Source organism: Benincasa hispida, chromosome 9 (genome assembly GCF_009727055.1).
Source record: "Benincasa hispida cultivar B227 chromosome 9, ASM972705v1, whole genome shotgun sequence".
Classification (NCBI taxonomy): Eukaryota; Viridiplantae; Streptophyta; class Magnoliopsida; order Cucurbitales; family Cucurbitaceae; genus Benincasa; species Benincasa hispida.
This window is the reverse complement of record NC_052357.1, coordinates 23,726,046-23,746,931: the sequence shown is the minus strand read 5'-3', so window position 1 is coordinate 23,746,931 and position 20,886 is coordinate 23,726,046. Positions and strand designations below refer to the sequence as shown.

The following is a 20,886-nucleotide window of genomic DNA, read 5'->3' as shown; positions in this document are numbered from 1 at the left end:
TCATATACTGTTGAAAGAAATCGAAAAATTTCACCTATAAAATGGCAACTTGTTACGTTTAGTTGTTACAAAATATAATTATAATGAAAATATCAGAATTTAACGTCACATATAATACGTCGAGTTTCAAGTTTGTAAAAAAATTCAGTATTAGCATGAGTATTTACTAGTAATTGACATAATTTATTCTTTTGAGATCATGAGTTCATATCCTCATGCTTAGTTATACTAAAAAAAAAAAAAAACAAATATAGGTTGTTCAAAATTATTAATTAAAAAGTAATGGGGTGTAAAAAGTAATATTTTGAAAATGTTGTAAATTTGAGGAGCACAATGGCACACAACAAGAACACGGGTATAGAGAAAATATAATTTAATAATAATATATAAGAAAATAAATATAAGATAATATATTAATGTATAAGATAAATAAATAACAAAAAGTAAATAAAATAACAAAGAATAAGATTTCTCCACTTTCTCCAATCTTTTTAGATTGATCACCAATATGTGCGTATCTTTCAAAATCCACCAAATTTCACGATTTATGGAAATTTAGCAAGTAGGAGGTGGATTACATGGACACTAATAGTATGTAATCTTGAGACACATGGACAACACATGAGATAATGGATAAGTGACACATGGTCATTACACTTTTACATCTAATTTAACATATTTATAATACTCCCTCTTAGATGCCCATTATATATAAAATATGCTTCTTAAAACCTTATTAGGAAAAAATCCACTGGAAAAAAATCTTAGTGAAGGAAAAACATATTTCACATAATCTAATACTCTTAAAAAATATATTTACTTTCACTCATGGAAACATCACTTGAGATCTTTGAGTCGCCGCATTTCAATGTTATGCACCAGTTTTTCAAAGTTTGCGGTAGGTAATGTCTTTATAAATAAGTCTGCTAGGTTATCTTTCGAACAAATTTGTTGTACAGTGATGTCATCATTTTCTTCAAGATCGTGAATGTAGAAAAGCTTCAGTGAAATATGTTTTGTTCTATCTCCTTTAATATATCATCTTTTTATTTGGGATATACATGTTGTGTTATCTTCGTATAATATCGTTGGAATATTTTTACTAGAAGACAAATCACATATTCCACGAATGTGTTGAATCATTGATCTTGGCCATATACATTCTCGACTTGCATCGTGAATTGCAAGAATTTCAGCATGATATGAAGAAGTGGTTGTTTTGGTTTGTTTCACCGATCGTAATAATATAGCAGTTCCTCCACATAGAAACAAATAACCTATTTGAGACTTTGTGTAAATCAGATAAATATCCAGAATCTGCATAACCAACTAGATCAAAATTTGATTTATTTAAATAAAGCAAACCCATGTCGATCGTTCATTGGAGATAATAGAGTATATGCTTAATTCCATTCCAATGTTTTTTTTGTTGAAAAAGAACTATATCTTGCCAATAAATTTACTGAAAATGTAATATCTAGTCTTGTATTATTAGCAAGATACATAAATGCACCAATTGTAGTAAGATATAGTACTTCAGGGTCAAGAAGTTCTTCATTATCATCATCTCGAGGTCGAAATATATCTTTCTTCACATCTAGTAAACGAACTTCCATTGGAATGTTCAATGGATGTGTTTTGTCCATATAGAACATTTTCAAAAATTTTCTTGTATAAGTTGACCGATGAACAAATATCTCATCTGCTAAATGCTCAATTTGCAAGCCAAGGCAAAATTTTGTTCTTCCAAGATCTTTCATCTCAATTTTTTTCTTAAGATATTCTATTGTCTTTAAAAACTCTTTAGGAGTTCTAATCATATTTAAGTCATCAACATATACAGTTATAATAATAAATCCTTACTGTGATTTATTTATGAAAACATATGGACATATTGAATTGTTTTGATATCATTACTATGATTTTTTTGTGAAAACATATGGACATATTGAATTATTTTGATATCATTTTTTCAACAAATATTCACTCAGGCGATTGTATCACATTCGTCCTGATTGTTTCAGTCCATATAGCGATCTTTATAACTTTATTGATTACAATTCCCAGGAATTTGTTTATATGTTTCAGGTATCTTAAATCCTTATGGGATTCTCATATAAACATCATTATTAAGAGATCCATATAAATATCATTATTAAGAGGTTCATATAAATATATTGTGACTACATCCATAAGATGCATGTCCAGACTTTCATACATAATCGGACCAATTAAATATCTTAGTGTAATTGCATCCACCATCAGAGAATACGTCTCATCATAATCAATATTAGGTGTTTGTGAAAAACCTTATGCAACTAGTCTTGCTTTATATCTTGGGATTTCATTATTTTTGTTTCTCTTCCTCACAAATATCCATTTGTATTCCACAGATTTGACATCTTCTGGTGTTTGGACTATTGGTCCAAAAACCTAACATTTTGAGAGTGAGTTTAATTCTGCCTCGATCGCTTCTTTCCATTTAAGCCAATTTTTTCTATGTTGACACTCTTCAACAGATTTTGGTTCAGAATCCTCATTTTTAGATATAATATCAAAAGTAATATACGCAAAAATGATGTCAATAACTACATGAGTTTGGTTTCATCTTTTTCCTATCATGACATAATTTTTGAAATCTCATTATTATATTTATGTATTCCACCTTCTTCATTAGTCATGTCATAAATTTCTTCATGGTATTTACATCCTCAACCAAGTCTTCTTACCTATTAATTATTTTTCTTTTTCGAGGATTTTTATCTTCGGAACACATTGGTCTACCATGCTTCTACATGTTCCAGACTTATTAGTGACAATTTGCTATGTTAGGATATCAATTTTATAATATTTGCAGCTGATATATGTGATTTAGTTACTTTCTTTGCATCTATAAATGTATCTAGTAACTGATTTACTATATTTTGCAAATGAATTATTTTCTGAACTTTAAGTTCACATTGATCTTTACGGGAATCTAAATGAGACAATAACGATGTATTCCATATAATTTCTTTTTCAAACTTCTTAATTCCTCCCTCTAATGTTGGAAAATTTGTCTCATTAAAATGACAATCAGCAAATCGTACAGTAAATACATCACTCGTCAGGGGTTCAAGATATTTGATAATTGATGGGAAATTATATCGAATATATATTTCTAATCTCTTTTGAGGACTCATCTTAGTACGTTGTGGTGGAGCAATTGGAACATATACTGCATATCCAAAAAATCTCAGATGTGAAATATTTGACTCATGACCATAAGCTAATTGTAATGGCAAGTACATATGATAAAATACTGGCCTAATGCGTACAAATGACACTGCATGCAAAATAGCTTGTCCCCATATAGATGTAGGAAGCTTAGCTCTCATAAGCAATGGTCTAGAAATTAACTGCAAACGTTTTATGAATGTTTATGCTAAATCATTTTGTGTATGAACATGAGCTACAAGATGTTCAACACTTATCCCAATTGACATACAATAATTTTCAAAAGCTTGGGATGTAAATTCACCAGCATTATCAAGACAAATAGTCTTAATTGTTAACAGAAAATTGTACTCTAAACTTAATTATTTGAGCAAGAAATCTTGTAAACGCAAGATTTCGACTTGATACTAAGTACACGTGTGACCATCTGCTAGATATGTCTATTAATACCATAAAATATCTAAATGGTCCACTTTGTGGGTTAATAGATCCACATATATCACCATGAATTTATTCTAAAAAAGTAGGCAATTTAGTCTCCACTTTGATAAGTGATGGTCTGATGATTAATTTGACTTGAGAGCAAGCATCACATGATAATTCATTAGATTGAAGAATCTTCTGGCTCTTCAATGAATGTCCATTTGAATTCTCAATAATTTTTCTCATCATTATCGACCCTGGATGACTTAATTTATCATGCCAAATTGTAAATATGTCAGGATTCATGAACTTCAGGTTCATTGTTGCATATGTTTCAATTACTTGTATATGAGTATATTATAATCGAGAAAATAAAGCAGACAACTCTTCTAGTATAAGTTTTTCATATGAGACAGTAGATATGATATAAAAATACTCCATATTATTCTTTCTCAGTCTCAATATAATAACCATTGCAACTTATATCTTTAAAACTAAGTAGATTTTTCTTTGATTGACTAGAGAACAAAGCATTGTCAATTGTAAATTTTGTTCCTCTAGGCAAAATAATATTTGCTTTTCCAAACCCTTCAATTAGATTTGTAGAACCTTATATTGTATTGACTTTTGCTTCCAGTATTGTCAGTTTGGAAAAATATTTTCTATTTGTAAATATTGTAAGTGTAGTTGCACTGCTTGCCAAATATAGATATTCTTTACTCATGTTTTAGTCACCCAACATATGAAAATGATCCAAATTTCTTTATTAAAAGAAATAATTACAATGAGAAAAACAATATTTGAAATATACAAATGTTAACATCGAGGAAAAAAAACATGGAGATGAATAAAAAAAAAAACATTAAGTCTAGATATTTTCAAAGTCAAAGGAAACACTTGACGTTCCATCAATTATGCCGATTTTCTCTTTAGAAGATTCAAAGAAGTCTGCCACATCCAAATTTGTCATATGGGATGGGTCAAATATGTCATTATCTTGGTATGAAAAATTTATTTCCACATTTTTCTCTTTTTCCTTTAGGGATGCTATATAGAGATCAACTAAGTGGTTTGACGTACAACAGGTATGTGACCAATACTTAGTCATTCCATATCAGAAACATTTATTTTCAACACTTTTTGAACTTTTATCTTATGTAGCTTTTCTTTTTTGATCATCATTTTGTGTGGTTCTTTTGAAATTTGAATGATTAGAATGACCATAATATAAGAAATGACATATACGATAGCTAATGAAAAAAGCTATAGTAAACTTTTTATAGCATTTTTTAAAAGTCCTGACAACCCATGGTATTAAACGTATGTGACTTTTTATAGTGTTTTTCTAAAACTATAATGGATGCTATTATAAAGTATGAAGATATAGTTTATATACGTTGCTACAAAAGCATTTGATAGCGTTTTTTTTAATTAAAGTTATAATATGTTTATATAGCTAAAATAATGTGTTATCTTTAACATATAATAACCTTTTCTCAACGCTATAATATAGTATTTATAGCTTTAATTGTATGTTATAACAATGTTATTTAATCATTTTCAATTATTATAATTATTATAATAACCTTTTGATAGCATTTCGTTTTTACTATATAAATCTTTCTATAGCTTTAACTCATGGCTACAAAAGAGGTAACTTTTTTCTCAAAAATATTTTTTGAATTAATTAGATTTTGATAACTTTTACTTCAGTTAAAATCGACACACATAAAATACTTCATAGCACAATAAATACTAATAACTTCCATTCATAATCTATTAACATTACAAAATAAAGTATTCAATAATTTTCTAGAATAAAGTCGTCATCTAAATGATACAAGCTAGATAAAGTAGTTAGTGAATGTACCAACGACATTAGTTAGCCCTCGAAATACAAAATTCACCAAGTATTCAAGATTATATTATCACATAGTTGAGTTGTTATCGTTAGTTCTCTTTTCCTCTGGTAAGGTATCATTTCATTCACCTACATAAATTTATATCAATGTATGACTTTGTACAAACCAATAATAGTGTACATTAATCAAATATAGAAAATCTTTAATAAATGTAGATAAATAAGCTTATAAAATAACATATCAATAATCACTTGCAATAGCATTTGAAAGTTCATCACTTGGTTCAACCTACGATAATTTCATATGAAACAAAATAAAGTTAACTAATAATAAGAAAGATATAGCAAAATAAGTATATAAGAAACGAGTACTAGAAACAACAACACCACAAACTTCTTCTAGACAGACAACTAACTTCATACAATAGTATAATTGATTCATAAATAAAAGATAGAAACTCCTATCCTATTCTTAATTCAATTTGACACCACAAATTGCATATTACCCAAGCAACCTATAAATATTTCTCATTTATTAAAAAGGGTTAAAATTGTTCGAGGAAAGAAGTCTACAAATAATGAAAGGTTATTTAGTAACAAAATCCACAAATTAATAAAAGTAAACAATGTTATACTATTATTGAGATTTACTTTACAGAGAACACGTTTCCCCCTAATAATTGAATTAAAAATGGCTAATTTCTGTCTTTTATTTCGTGAAGTAACTTCACAAGACAAACTTCATGAGATGTCTTCACAAACTTTGTCTCGTGATCCTGAACTTTGTCTCATGAAGTTACTTAATGAGACAAAAGTCAAAATTGAAAATTTTCCTTAATAATCCTAATCTAGACTAGTAATACCAAATAATGACTATTTGTAATTGTTATTATCAAACTTGAAACATTTTGATAGCTCATTTATAAAAGTCTTAGAAATAGAGATAACTTTAAATATTTATAAAAGTCTTAGAAATAGAGATAAACTCAACACAAATAGCTCATTTTTCAAACAAAACAATTGTTAAATGAAAGTAAATGGCAGAACTTCAGACTTTACACGTATTCTTTACTAAAACTCTATATTTACTCTTTCAAATTGCTAACATATCCAAATATAAATTATTCAATATCAGAAGAAGAAGTAGAGAAGTAAGAAGAAGAAGAAGAACAAGAAAGATTATAGTAGTTTGGCCATTGAAGCCTACATATATATTCTTTGTATTTTTATGTTTCTCAGGCTTCATTACAATTTATTCCTCTCTAATCATTTTCACACCCACCGAAAAAATGTTCAAAATATAAGAACATACCGACAGATATGTGAATAAATTAAAACTAAAAATAAGCCGAAAAGACATCACAAATTGATGTCATTATAAGCTGCATATCTCAAACAAACTAGGATAAAATCAAGTAGAAGACTGTAAGAAATTGTAATGTGAAAGATAATTCTGAGCACATCGACCACAAATTGATGATGAATGTAGGGGATAGAAGCAGAAAAATATAGAGAAAAAGACAATAGATTATATATTTTCCAAATTTTTAATGGTCAAAACTAGTTATGTGGAACCATAATAATCAAACAGAACTGATATTAGACATGATAGGTAGAAAATAACACATGCTAGAACATTCCTAAAATTTCATAAAGTATGAGTCATGCATAATGATGATGAAGCCATCATATTCAACAAAATTTATCTTCAAGATCAAGTTGAAATTAAAAAAACTAAGTGAAGTTCAAAATCTTTCATCTTTATGGGTAAGGCAGGAAAGGCTATCCGTTCCATTCTGGACTTCGCATTTTAGTATATCATTCCCTCTTACTACTGTCACCAGTTCAGCTTGCAATTGCTCTACTTCCAGCTCTTAGAGTATAGTTTCTCTCTCAATAGGCTTGAAAATAAAGTTTCTGCTTTTAGTTCAGATCTTAAACCATCCTACAAAGTAACACAAAACTGTAAACGTCGCAGCCATAGTAAAAAAAACAAATTATAAAACCAGAATAAGCCATATGGATTTATCATTTAGAAATATTTTCCCCACAAAAGGGAAGAACTAAAAATCAACTCTATGGTTTACATTTAGGTTTTTGTTTTTTTGTTTTTTTGTTTGTTTTTTGGAGGAAAACCAAAGGCGAGAGTTTGGATTCAGTATAATGTCCCATTTCCAGAGATAAAATCAGAAATTACTCACCTTTGGATATTGACAATTGAGTTGTAGTGCATTGTCTACACGAACTTTGAGAAGTGGGGTTAGACTTTGCTTGCAACAACATAGATATTTTCTTTAAACTCATTGTCAGGCTCTCAATCCCATGCTTGAGGCCCCAAATTTTCATTTTAGGTTCAAGATAAAATTTTCCATCTAAACCATTCTTGATATGCTCCATTCTATGCTTAGTTGGATGAAACTCACCAACTTTCTCTTTAATGAACTCAAGTAACTTGGAACAAAATTGAGTACTCTCATTTAGTAATACCAAATCTTGACTTTGAAGATGGTAAACACGAGCTAACATTTCATTATCCAACTTGAAGGTTATAGAACCACTCTCATTTGAAGGAAATCGGATATGAGGATTTTCATGAGCAGCGGAATGATCGTTCCAAATTCCATTTGTATTTGAACATTCACAATTACAATCAAGAAACGGAAACTTACTGGTCATGAAACATACGAAATTACAACATGCTTTTAATAAGATCAAGGGATAAAATATACATACCTTTAAAGACTCATTTTCAACCTCCCTAGATCACGAATGCTCGTTCAATCTCCAAGACTGCAATACACGAATGCTCGAACTCAGCGACCGCAACACAACACGATCAATCAGAAACCACCACACGAACGGCCTCCAAAATCCTCGAACTACGTCGAGTTGAGTACAACACCACCACAATGGCTATCTTGGTATTCTTGATGTGAGAATCCAAAAGTGTGGACTCTGTATGGCCTTGGTTAGAGGAAGAGACCGGAGGAATAACAATCGTGTAAACGATTGAGCAAGTGGGAGATGACAAAGGTCTATCGTATAGACGATACCTAATCATTTAACAAATGTTATGTGATTGTTTAGCAAAAGCTTCGCAATCGTTTAGCTAATGGCCAACTAAGTGAACTATCGTATAGTGTCACTCCACGATCGTTTAGTCTCTCTTCAGCTATCATTTAGTGAATCCTATTCACTTGACAGCCAACCATGAGTCTTTCCGAGAATAGAAAATCTCAATCCAACAACTATTAAATTTAGGAAAACATTTTTCCTTTTATCTCACGGTTACCATGAAACCACCATAACCTCCCACTCAATTGGTTATTAGAGAAAAATGTATAATTATCCGATAATTAATATTATTATAAATATATATGATAACCAACTTACCATATTATATTTATAACCTATGGTTTTAATATTTCACCTCATTAAACATATAAACCATAGTTTTTGTTCTATTTCATGGTACTTAATGTAAATCTCATTTACATTAATCCTCCACTTGATGTATCTCATACATCACACCGATTATATCATATATAATCGAATTTTCTTTTGTCAATTTGAACATTTCAAATCAACACCAAGAATTGATTCTCAACTTGAATCCATTGTGTTACCAAGGGGACCTTATGGACCTGTAGCTCGAAGCTCCAACGGTATATGAATAACTGACTAAACTCTTTAGTCACGAGATCCACCATTCGTTAACTACCAAGCACTCCATTAAAGATCGACAGCTGAACTCTCCTTACTACAGATATATTCTGTGTCCATATCAACTAATCAACAGTGCGATAACCCTTCACAGATCACTTGTAAGTACAACTGAGCCAATAGCCGTTATGCCCCTATAGTTACATCTAACTCCTTAAGTACCATTGATCCCTCTAATGAGCATAATGAAGGAACTTTATGATTCCATTTTTTTTATAAAAATTCGACTTTTACAATTTTCAATTTTTCACCAACAACTGTTTATCCCATACATAGATCTAGTTAAAATTTATGAATCATAGAATAATTATTCGATTCTTTTTGCTCTTTGTATCATAATTCAATCAAAAAACTTCTAGAATTACCCTAATCTGTAAGATAAATAAAATTATTTTACAAAGAGTACCTTTGAGCAGAAGCGAGATTGTTCCAAACTTATTGTGACAGAATTAACGCATTCACAATCAAACATAATAGATATGTATTTAATAACAAATTACCGGCATGCTTTGAAACTTAAATGACAAAGAAAACAAGAAACGTACCAGTTGAAGAACCCTTCTTCATAGAAAACTCATTCTCTCTAAATGAACTGCTCCTCTCGCTCTTGCTGAAAACGTCCACTTCAGTCGTTCACCAAATCACAGTCGTCTACCCACGAACGGCCTCCACACAAACACAACAATGAGGAGGACACCAACACTTAGAATCCTCGGTATTCTTGTGTGAGAATCCAAGAGGTGTGGGCTCTATTGGATTTGGCAGAGAGAAGGACGAAGAGAAGATCGTATACCACGACCAAGCAAGTGGGAGAAGGCTGATGTCTATTGTATAGACGATGCTTGATCGTTTAGGAAGAGGTACACGATTGTTTAGTAAATAGGCTACAATCGTATAGAGGATCATTTAATAAACGCTCAGGTACTCGATCGTTTAGGAAAAAGCTAGACGATCATTTAGCAAATCCTATATGATCGTTTAGTAAGTTGCGTGCGTGTATACGATCATGTAGAAATGTTGAGCTATTGTGTAGGCTCTTGGTTTGCTATGCGATAGGCTGTATACACAATACGTAAGCAAATGACCGATCTCTTGCAAAATGAAAACTACTTTCATTTTATTCTTCAATTAGCGAAAACTGAAAGCAACCTCCTACTATCACACGGTTACGGAGAAAATGTCGGCACAATTATCCCATAATTGTCCAACTAAAAAATAATAAATATAATCATATTATGTTCATTAACCTATGGTTTAATATCACATCATATGCAATACATTATCCATAGTCTTTTCTCCTCTACTAGATATAAATCATATTTATATCAATTTTCCTCCAAATAATGTATCTCATACATAATGTCAATCATATCATATATAATTAACCAGTTTAATCATATCATATATAATTGAACTCCCTCTTGTCAATAATCCATTGTGCTACCAGGGGGACCTTATGGACCTATGGCTTGAAGCTCCAACGGTACGTGAATGACTAAACTCTTTAGCCACGAGATCCAACATCTGTTAACTGTTAGACATTCCACTAGAGACCGACAGCTGCACTCTTCTCACCACAGATATATTTCTATGTCTATCAGATATAACCAATCAACAGTACGATAACCCTTCACAAATGCTCATAAGTACAGCTGGGCCAATTTACCGTTTTGCCCCTGTAGTTACATCTAACTTCTTAAGTACCACTGATCCCTTTAATGAACAATACAACATAGTCCTACTATGTGTGAACACCTTTTGGGCCATGAGAAGGTGTGTGGCACCACATTGTTCAAGCCCTGAAATCAACTCTTAAGGGAGCAATCTATCTACTTACTTCTGCTTCGGGGAAGAAGTGAATTTCATTTTGTGTAGCTAAGTTCCCAGCTCCCAAATCAGACAAATCCCCAAAGTGGTAGGTTTGAATCAACGATCTGGCCACTCGCACCCATGCAAATCAAAGAACCACCCTCAAAGGTAGGAGTTCCCAACTCACTCAGGATTAAGATCATGTTACCTATGGTCATTCTAATGAAGTGAAGTCTCTGTCATGAACAACGTTATATAACGAGACGTTAACACTTCGTGGTTCGGTCTTATACAAACTCTTTGTATAGGACGCCCCCGCTTGCATGTCCTCACATGAATGATCGGGATCATACCATCTGTAGCAAATCACAACACTTATAACTATTCTACAAAGCAGGCCGCATCCATAGTGTTACCAGGATAAGGTTTCCCTCCTATATCCATATACTGCAGACCATTTTGGTTATCACTTAAGACATGATCCACTTGTATGTCTCCACATACATGCTTAAGTTACAAACGACAACCAGGGATCTTAGTTTATTGGTTTTGGTGAAGCAAATAAAACATCCAATGTTTATAGACAATAAGTGAAGAAAATATCATATATTATACATCACAAGCGTTTGTTCAAAACTGTGTTTACAAACTACAGTACACGATAGTTTAGGGCATCATCCTCAACACATAAGTCATAGTCCTACTATAACTGAGTTCTCTCTTCCAAAGAAAAGCTGTGGCCATTATATTCAAGACCCAGAATCAACCCTTAAGGGAGCAATCTTTCTACTTACCCCTGCTTCGTGGAATGAGTGAATTCCATCTTGTATAACTGAGTTCCCAGCTCCCAAATCAGACAAATCCCCAGAAAGGTAGGCATGTTGAGTTGGCAATCTGGCCACTCTTACCCATACTAATCAAAGGACCGCCCTCAAAGGTAGAAGTTTCCAAAACACTCAGGATTGAGGTCATGTCACCTATGGTCGTTTAGATGAGATGTAAGTCTCCAGTATCAACGACATTATATATAGAGACTAGTCATCTCATGGTCCGGTCTTATACAAATTCTTTATATAGGACACCCCCGCTCGCATGTCTTCACATGAATGGTCAGGTTCTACAATTTGTAGTAGTTCACAACACTTGCATACCTCTACAAAGCGGGCAGTATCCGTAGTATCACTAGGATCAGATATCTCTCCTTAATCCTTATACTACAAACCTATTTAGGTTATCACTTAAGACATGATCCACTTGTATATCTCATATACATACTTAAGTTTACATACAATGACCATGGAGCTTTGTTTAATGGATATGAGTAAAAGCCAAATAAAATAACTCTTATTTTATTCATAACAATGTGTATAGACTACAAACTACGAGATTCTGGGAGAATTAAGACACCAATCCCAACATCATTTCCATGTTCTTTTAAACGAGTTAATATTTTTATATTCTCATGTCGAAGAGAATCAACTTCAACTCTATAAGATTCCAACTCTTTTCTCAAAGCCAGTTCCACTTCCGTTAATCTCACCTGTTCCATCTTCAATCTTTCAAATTGCTTATTAAGTTTCTCCACTGGTTGAATATTGCCAAATTGCTCACTTAATCTTTCCCATAAACCATCAATAGTCTTCTATTGTTCGTTGTAGGTCCTCGATAACCTTGTGATTGATTTATGTAACCCTCCACACTCCTTCTCTTTCTCCTCAAAATTCTTTCTGATGCAATCTATGCCTTCTATTGCTCCCCTATAACGTTATTCTAATTTAGAAAGGTTTAGCTGTAAATATTTATTTTGTTCATTTTTTTCATCAATTCTAGCTGTTAGATCCAGGATGTTTTGCTCGAGATTAGTTGTCATGCTTTTGTTCTCTGCTTCCATCTTGTTTAAAGAAGAAACCTCTCTTTGTAATGAGACACTCTGTTCAGCTAGCTCTCTAACTCGCCCCCTTAGCCTCTCCTCCTCTAATTGGTATTTCTCAAGCTTGAATGACCAGTCACTTGACCACCTGTCTAGTTCTTTCTCTAGTCCTACCTGCAACTCAATTTTCTCTTTCTCCAGTTTCAAAGTTCTGGACTCCAATTCTGCGTTTTCCTGTCTAAGCTCTTCTCTGGCACACGTCCTATCAACAATTCGATGTCTAAACAGATTAGCAAAACTAAGAAACTAGTTTAAAACACTACATTAAGCAATAGTTAGAATCAACAGTCAACCTACAAAGGAATAAGAAAATTTAACAAGAAAATCAAAGCAACGATCAAAAGATAAACACTACATTAAGCAATAGTCAGAATCAACTAGTTTAAAACACTACATTAAGCAATAGTCAGAATCAATAGTCACCCTTGCAGGAGTCGTGCTTTGCCGCTACGGTCCTGCTTGTGCAAATATATAGATTTCAATGCCAATTTTCTTTTCTACCACCGATCTTTGCAAACGGAGGAAGAAGGAAGAACATTTTCTTTGCAAACGAGCTTAAGAATCTTGAGTTGGTGTTTGGCTATAGATAAAGAAGTGAAGGAAGAAAAGCAAGAGGAAAAGAAAAGAAACGGGAAAGGAGGAAGAAAATTGAAAGAAATGAGTAAGAAAGTAAATGGAAAAATGAAAATGAAGAAAAAGAGGGGAAGACACTTTTCAAATCCTGCCTATCTCTTTTTCCCATCTTCTGCCTCTGCCTTCTCATTTTTTTCCCCTTTCTATTCTATAGCCTAAAATGAAAAAGGTTATATTCAAAGGCTATAAAAATCCCCTTTGCTTGTAGTGCCACCATGAAAACAATAATTATTTCTTCCTCTGCCACGATCACAGCCTCGACCACGACCACGACCTTGACGATTATTATTAAAATTCACAGTATTCACTTCAGGTAATGATGTCATCCTGGTTGGTCGAGATTCATGATTTTTCATTAATAACTCATTATTTTGTTCGGTCACGAGAAGACATGAAATTAGTTCAGAATATTGTTTAAAACCTTTTTCTCGATATTACTGCTACATGAAATGTAGAAAATGTCTTCTCTAACATATTAGCATCAATAATTTTCTCTCCAATTTCGAACTAATTTTAAATAATGTTGAGTTGTAATCACTTACTGATTTGAAATCTTGTAGCCTCAAGTGTATCCACTCATAATAAACTTTAGAAAGAATAACTGATTTTTTATGATCATAACTCTTTGTCAAAATTTTCCACAAGAACGAGGATCTTTTATTGTAAGATACTTGATTTTTAATCCCTCGTGGAGATGATGACAAAGGAAAATCATAGTTTTGCTTTTTCCTGACTGTATGTCGTATTTTCTTCTTTAATAGTCACTCTAAGATTCATAGCATTCAGGTGAATTTCGACATCAAGTACCCATGACAAATAATTACTGCCGTTAATATCAAGGGCGACAAATTCTAATTTTGTGATATTTGTCATGGCAGCATTATCATAAAATATTTTATTTATATTAGAAATTTAATAGATATTAAATATGAAAAATAACATTCAATTTATTAATTATAACGAAGAGAGAAAAACCAACATACATTTAGGACCTATCTTTAGCGAGGAAAATGATAGGAGCTGATGGTGATAACGTAATGTGAATTTAAGGAACACAACAGCGCACAAGGAGAAAATGCATATGGAGAAAATATAATAAAATAAATATAATATAATATAATTTATAAATATATAAGATAAATAAATAAATAACAAAAAGTAAATAAAATAACAAAGAATGAATTTCTTCACTTTCTTCAGTCTTTTTGAATTGATCACCAATATGTGTGTATCTTTCAAAACCCACCAAATGTCATTATTTATAGGCAAGTTGACAAGTAGAAGGTGCATTATGTGGATACTAATAGTGTGTAATCTTGAGATATATGGACAACACATGGTGTAATGGATAAGTGACACATGACCAATAGACACTAATAATGGTCATTTATTACACCTAATTTAGCATATTTATAATAGAAAAGTATTTATGAAGAGCATATTTCTTTTAAAGGCATATTCATATTTTCTTTGATAGCATAGTCTTACTTTTCAAATGTTAGGGATTTCACATTAAAGGGGCGTTTGACGAACAAAACAAAGTTGTATTGGTAATATTATCTGGGATGTTAAATTATTTGTGGAGTTAGATTGTCTGTGTTTGGTTTGCAGAGTTGAATTGAGTTAAGATGAAATGTTTGTATTTGGGGTGCTGAGTTGAATTAAGTTGAGTCAGAAAGTTTGTGTTTGGGGTGCAAAGTTGAATTTGAAGGAAATCTAAACTAGAGATCTCCATGAGCAGCGGAAGTGGATCGTTCCAAATCTCATTCAGATTGAACACAACAATTATAATCTAACCAGAAAAGAACAGATTATGCATCAATAAAAATTACAGCATGCTACAAGGGGATACATAGGATAGAGTATGCATACCTTTGAAGAACCATTCGTCAAGTATCCCTTGATCAGAATCCAATGCGTCTAAATTAGCACTCGAACGCAACGAACAACACACGACCTCCACGAACGTCTGAATGCTCCTCGAACCCAATCGAGTCCAACTCGATTCACGAACTAAGTTAGAACACCACCACAAGTGTTATCTTAGTATTCTCGGTGTGAGAATCCAGAAGTTGTAAGCTCTATATGATCTTGGCTTGAGGAAGACAAGAGGTATACAATCGAGTAGATGATTGAGTAAGTGGGAGATATGAACACTGTCTGTTGCATAGACGATGTACTCGATCATTTAGTAAACGGAAGCCTATCACATAGACTTTTCTACTTGATCATGTAGTAACGATCAACGAGTAACTATTGTACAGTCAATTCTAAGCGATCATGTATGCTCTCAACGTCTATCGTTTAGTAAAAACAATTTTACTTGATAGCCTTTTCCCGTGAGAATTTTTCCGAATGGAACCAACTTCTAATTTTGGAAAACAAATTTTCTTTTATCTCACGGTTACCATAAACTTCCAATAGCCTCCCACTCAATTCGGTTATTAGAGAAAAAGAATTAATTATCATATAATCAATATATTATAAATAAATATGATAACCAACTTATCATATTATATTTATAACCTATAGTTTTAATATTTCATTATATGAAACATATAAACCATAATTCTTTTTCTATTTTATGGTACTTAATATAAATCATATTTATATTAATTTCTCCAATTAATGTATCTAATACATCATATCAATTATATCACATATAATTGAATTTTCTCTTGTTAATTTGAACAATTCAAACTAACCCAAAATATGATTCTCAACTTGAACACATTGAGCTACCAAGAAGACCCCATGGACCTGCAACTTGAAGCTCTAACGGTATGTGAATAGCTGACTAAACTTTTTAGTCACGAGATCCACCATCCATTAACTGTCGGGCACTCCATTAAAGGCTGACAACTGCATTTTTCTCACTACAGATATATTTATATGTCCATATAACCAATCAACAGTGCGATAATCCTTCACAAATCGCTCGTAAGTACAGTTGGGCCAATTTACCATTTTCCCCCTATAGTTTCATCTAACTCCTTAAGTACAATTGATTTCTCTAATGAACAATAAGTCGTAGTCCTACTATAACTGAGTCATCTCTTCCAAAGAGAGGGTATGACCACTATGTTTAAGACCCGGAATTAGCCCTTAAGGGAGCAATTTATATACTTACCCCTACTTTGGGAAATAAGTGAATTCCGTCTTGTGTAACAAAGTTTCCAGCTCTCCAATCAGACGAATTCCCAAAAAGACAGGCTTGTTGAGTTGGAAATCTGGCCATTCTCACCCATACTAATCAAAGGACCGCCTTCATAAGAAGGAGTTCCCAAAACACTCAGGATTAAAGTCATGCCACCTATGATCATATTAGTGAAATGTAAGTCTCAATTATCAACGACGTTATATAAAGAGACTAATCATCTCGTGGTTCGGTCTTATACAAACTCTTTGTATAGGACACCTCCACTCGCATGTCTTCACATCAGTGGTCAAGATCAGACCATTTGTAGCACTTTACAACACTTGTAAATATCTACAAAGCGGGTTATATCTGTAGTGTCACCAGGATAAAGTATCCCTCTTTTATCCTTATACTACAGACCATTTAGGTTATTACTTAAGGCATGATCGACTTTTATGTCTCACATACATGCTTAAGTTACATGAAATAACCATGGATCTTAGTTTATTAGATATGAGTAAATACAAATAAAATAACACTTATTTTATTAATAACAATGTGTTTATAGAGGTGTTTACAAACTATGAGACCACCAGGAGAATTAGAATACCAGTCCCAACAATCTCCCACTTGTCCTAATGCCTCGGGACACTAATGTGCAATACATAAAATAATACAATATACAATAAACTAGGGCATATTCTATACCCCAGTATCATCTCCCACTTGTCCTAGACAAGGTGCCGCATGTCCCGTAGACCCAGACTCTACAGATGACTCTCGAACACTCTAGCCGTGAGAGCCTTTGTAAACGGATCAATAACGTTGTGCTCTGACGCGATTTTCGTGACTATCACATCACCGCGATGCACAATCTCCTTGATCAAATGATACTTTCGTTCAATATGCTTGCCTCTTCGGTGACTTCGAGGTTCCTTAGAATTTTCCATAGCCCCGCTGTTATCACAATAGAGAGTAATCGACAAAGAAATATTTGGAACAACTTTCAAATCTGTAAGGAACTTCTTAAACCAAACAACCTTTTTAACATCTTCACAAGCAGCTATGTATTCGACTTCTATAGTGGAGTCCGCGATGCATCCTCACTTGATACTTCGCCAAACTACAACCTCTCCATTCAGAGTGAACACTGACCTTGATGTCAATTTTTGAGAATCTCCATTAGTCTGAAAGTCAGAGTCTGTGTATCTTGTAAGGATCAAATCCTTATATCCACACACGAACATGTAGTCTTTTTTACTGCCGTCCAGTGATCTAATCCTCGATTGGACTGATATCGACTGACAATCCCTACTACATAGTAAATGTCAGGTCTAGTACATAACATTACATACATGAGGCTTCCAACAATCGAAGCATAGGGAATCCCTCTCATTTCCACAACCTCTTAAGGTATCTTAGGACACTGTTCCTTAGACAAAATAATTCCATGCCTAGGTAATAAACCTCTCTTGAAATTCTGCATTGAGTACCTGATCAACAACTTGTCAATGTATGATGCCTGAGACAAGGCCAACCTCTTGTTCTTACAATCCCAAATGATCTAGATCCCTAGAATATACTGCGTCTCTCCTAAATATTTCATTTGGAATTGGGCGGCTAGCCACTTTTTAATGTTAGTTAGAAAACCTACATCATTCCCAATGAGTAGAATATCATCTACATACAATACTAGGAAAGCTACTGAGCTGTTGATGGTTTGATGATTTTCTTGTAAACACAAGGTTCATCAACAATCTGATCAAAGCCAAATGATTTGATTGCACTATCAAATCTAATATTCCATGATCTAGACGCTTGTTTCAGCCCATAAATGGACCTATTAAGCTTGAAACTCTTTGCTCTTGATCTAGAACAATGAATCCCTCTGGTTGAGCCATGTAGATGGTCTCCTCAATATTACCATTCAGAAAGGAGGTCTTGACGTCCATTTGACATATCTCATAATCATAAAATGTGGCTATGGACAAGAGAATCCTAATAGACTTCAACATGACAACAAGTGAGGAAGTTTCCTCATAGTCCATTCCCTTAACCTGGATATAACATTTTGCCACGAGTCTAGCCTTAAAGGTCTGCACATTTCCATTTACATCTCATTTTCTCTTGTAGATCCACTTACACCCTATAGGTTTTGCCTCATCAGGCTGATCCACAAGTTCCCAGACAGAATTGAAGTATATAGACTCCATTTCTTGACTCATGGCTTTAATCCACTCATCTTTGTCAACATCCTTCATTGCTTGCTTATAAGACAATGGATCCTCAACTCCATCATCAGACATGATGTTTTGGGATTCAGTTAAACACATGTAGTGTTTCGGTGGGTTCGCAACCCTCCCACTACGTCGAGGTAGTCTCAACTCTTGAGATGGTTAACTAGATGAATCGACATCAACAACTCTTGTTGATCTACCAGTTTGTTCAACAAATGTTATTGAACTCTCAGTAGTCTCACTAGAAATCTCATGTAAAACAAGATGACTTCGTGGTTTATGATCCCTGATGTGGTCTTCTTCCAAGAAGATAGCATTTGTCGACACAAACACTTTGTTCTCACTTGGATCATAGAAGTATCCACCCCTCGTTTCCTTGGGGTGGCCTACAAAGAGGCAAACTTTTGAATGCAGTTCCAACTTTTTAGGGTTAGCCACAAGTACGTAGGCCGGACATCCCCAAATTTTGAAGTGGCGTAAACTACCTTTACGGCCTCTCCACAACTCAAAAGGTGTTTCAGAAACACTTTCGAGGGAACGTTGTTCAAAATATAACATGTAGTCTCCACTGCAAATCCCCAAAACGAGTTTGGAAGATGAGCATAACTCATCATAGACCAAACCATGTCCAATAGGGTTTTGTTTCTCCTTTCTGATACACCATTTTGCTCAGGTGTACCTAGAGCCGAGAGTTGGGACGTGATTCCATGTTCTATCATATAGTTCTGGAATTTTAAGTTCATATACTCTCTACCACGATCAGATCGTAGTGTTTTTATCTACTTACCTAACAAGTTTTCAACTTCAGCCTTATACTCCTTGAACTTTTCAAGAGTGTCAGACTTACGTTGCATTAGGTATAGATACCCGTATCTTGAATAATCATTTATGAAAGAGATGAAATATTCATACCCCCCTCGAGTTCTAACACTCATCGGACCATAGAGGTCTGATGTACAAGTTCCAAGGTTTCCTTGGCTCTATAACCTTTTCCAGTAAAAGGTCATTTAGCCATCTTGCCTTTAAGACATGATTCACATACCGATAAGGAGTTTTCTTCTAAACCTTTTAGAAGTCCACATTTCACCAACTTCTCAATCCTATTGAGGTTGATGTGACCTAACCTTAGATTCCAAAGATGGGGATTTTCCTTAGGAGAAACCTTCGGTCTTTTTGCAGTTGTTGCCTTTTTGAACATTTCAGTATTAAGCAAGACCTTTATGATTAACAGCCTTGGTACATATAAGTTATTTTCCACTGAACCAAAACCAATCTCCATACCATTCTTGAAAATAAACCACTTTACTCTCAGAAAAGAAGACAATATAACCTTATTCAATAATACAAGAAACCGAGATTAAGTTCCTCTTGATATGAGGAACTATAAAAAGATTATCCAGTAATAGATAACGTTTCTTGTCCTAAAATAATTTTAGCCTACCTACAGCAATAGTTAAAACAACCTCACCAGTACCGACTCGAAGAGTCAACTCTCCATCTTCCAATGTTTTCCAGGAACTAAATCCTTGGTAGGAAGAACTTACGTGATTAGTAGCATCTGAATCAAGTATCTAGGCAGAATCATCATTCTCCACCAAACACGTCTTCAAGACAAATGAATCACATTTACTGTCTTTAGACTTCTTCCTCTTCTAAAGAGTAGTGGGATCAGTATCAAAATCCAAATAAGCTCCAAGTTCCATTTCAGAAAACAATTCTCGTCGATGAATTTTATCTGAGTCAGCAACACTTGCTTTCTCTCTTAGTCCCTTGACATTCAAGAAAGACTAGAGGTTATCTTGGGAACTGACACTACTGCTTTCTTTGTCATCCATCCCCTTTTGCTCAAAAAATGAGAACTTTCGTTCAAACAATTCTTGCAATGATTCCATGATCTCACGTGCAATGACCATGT

The 20,886-nt window shown here is 33.4% G+C and overlaps 1 pseudogene; it reads right to left on the bottom strand.

Moving 5' to 3' along the window:
• Nucleotides 1–7,245: 7,245 nt before the first annotated feature.
• LOC120084629 lies at nucleotides 7,246–15,481 on the bottom strand (annotated as a pseudogene).
• Between the last annotated feature and the right edge of the window lie 5,405 nt (nucleotides 15,482–20,886).